The following is a 2,453-nucleotide window of genomic DNA, read 5'->3' as shown; positions in this document are numbered from 1 at the left end:
TAAGTAATGCTACAACAAACCTTAAAAGGCAGTAACATGAATAATTAATTCATATCAATACATTTCTCTCATTTGTAGTGCCCCTTCTGGTTGTAATATCCTGCACTCTGTAGGCCCCATAGTCTCAAATCTTATCAGGATCAGATCTTAAGGCAAATAAATAAATAAAAGTCTAGAATGCATCAGTTTAAAAGTGGCCATAGATAAATATCAGCCAGTTTTCCATTAATCGACTATATTTCAGGATCCGCAAGTTCAGCAAATCGGAATCTTTTCCAATTACTTAAATACAATAGTGTTTTATAAACTAAAAGTGCTAAACACACCCACAAACTGTATGTTCTTTGATGCATGAGTTCAGTAAAAACATTCTATTCAATTCCTTTTTTTTACCTAGTGCCAATTCACAACACATGTCATCTCAAGGCACTTTACAGACACAATACTGTCAGAATGGTAAGGAAAACCAGTTGATTGGATCCAGTCATTGACTTGCAAGACATGCTCCTTCAGCAATCCCTCACACCAAGCACGCTTGTAGTGACAGTGGAGAGGAAAACTCCCTCTTAACAGGAAGAAACTTCCATCAGAACCATTCTCAGTGAGAGTGGCCATCTGCTGAGTCTGACTGCGGTTCAAGGAGACAGAAGTAGACATAGAAAAAGGAACAGCATTAAAAAAGGCAACCACAGGTGCCCTGTCCAGAAAAGACACAGCCAGACAGATGAGCTCTGAGCCAATTCTGACGGTCACAGTAAATGAAACAGGACTACACTTGCCCCATTTCCATTATACCCTTTTAAAACCGTGCTGAGAATGGTCCAAGCAGCATAACCAAGGTAATTGCTGAGTGTAAATGGAACACAACTGAACTGGACCATGCCAGACACACCGAACCACGCTAAATCTAGTACTAGTTCAACAGTAGAGCAGGTTCAGTTCAATTGTAGCTTGGTTTTCTGATAACAAAGAGCACATGAGCAGCCCTCATCATCCCCCATTTACAGTTAGATGACTCATTTCATGGGTTTTCCAGCCTGTCTGGCTTTGCAATTTGCAGACCTCTTCACCTGGTCAAACTACAAACTTCTTCTTAGCCTATTAACAATAAATGGCATCAAAAAAGCATGGTGCAACCTGTGATGATGCCGACACCGAGGCTCTCATTCAAATTTGGGCAGAGGACGCTATTTACACTATTTATTTATAAGTTCCTGAATGTTATGGGTACCGGCATGTTGTTTGCTTAATTTCTGAGAGCTGTAGTATCGTGGACTGCCAGTAGGGGGTGAGGATCTGGTTAGCGTGATATGTAAATGGTCGAAAAGAACCAAGCTCGGCACGGTTAACTGATCCAATCTCGGTCCGAACTCTGCGCTGATCGGTTTCAGAGGGCTAGTGTAAATGGGGAAACTGAATATAAACAGAGATGTTAATGGCAGCAGCACAGCGGATTTTTCCATCCACGATGGAGTCACAGCAAAACAGGAACAGACCAAAAAAAGCTACTATGAAAGGAAAAAGCAGAGAGAATGTAAGATTATGAGTGGAAACTGCAGAGAGGGAGAATAGTGATAGAAGGAAGCATCCCAAACATATAACAACACATCTACAGTAAACAAGTCAGGATAACCTAACTATTTTAGATTGAGGTATAAGAAATGTAGAGCCAAGGTGAGTCCAGATTGAAATTCTCCCCCACAGTAAATACCATAAGAAATGTCACAAGAACAGCTTACAAGGATAATGTATAAAATATGTACCTTTAAATAATAGCTTTTCTAAATAAAAGTGTCTTCAGATGCTTTTTAAAGTATTCAACAGAGTCTGTCGCATAGATAAAATGGGGCAGGGCATTCTAGCCTGGGGTCTGCAGGTTGGAACGATACATCTCCTTGAGTTTAAAACTGGGTCTTAAGGACATTTAGAAGGTTTTCACGCAAGGAACAGAGAGGGCAGCCAGTAGATTAAGGGATCAAGAGGTCTGAGATTAATGAAGGGGCTAGTCAACTTCAAACAAAAAATTTACAATTTGATCCAATGCAAAAAACAAAAAAAAAATTGATAGCCAAAATCATAACAATAATAATAATAATAAAAAAAAAAAATCAGTGTTGTCCGTTCAAATGGGATTTCTACTTATAGTAGAAAGTGGAAATCAGATTTGCATGGATAAAATGCATGTCCTAACATGGGGATGCAGAGGTCCAATCCTTTTACATGCATCCCTTCTTTCACCCACCTGGTTCTAATTACTGAACTCCCTTAGCAGCACGTCATTCACCTCTAAGGAAGCCTGGTAATGAGCCATTCATTTGATTCAGATCTGTTGGACAGGGGATGCGTCTAGAAGCTGCAGCAGTGATTTTCAACCCTAAGATGTTTCTCTGCTTTAACACACCTGATTCAGAAGCCCAGTTCAGCAAAGCTTGTTAATCTGCCATTTATTGAAA

Source organism: Cyprinodon variegatus, unplaced genomic scaffold, assembly GCF_000732505.1.
Source record: "Cyprinodon variegatus isolate N-32 unplaced genomic scaffold, C_variegatus-1.0 Scaffold24, whole genome shotgun sequence".
NCBI lineage: Eukaryota > Metazoa > Chordata > Actinopteri > Cyprinodontiformes > Cyprinodontidae > Cyprinodon > Cyprinodon variegatus.
The sequence above is the reverse complement of the archived record's forward strand: the minus strand, read 5'-3'. Positions refer to the sequence as shown.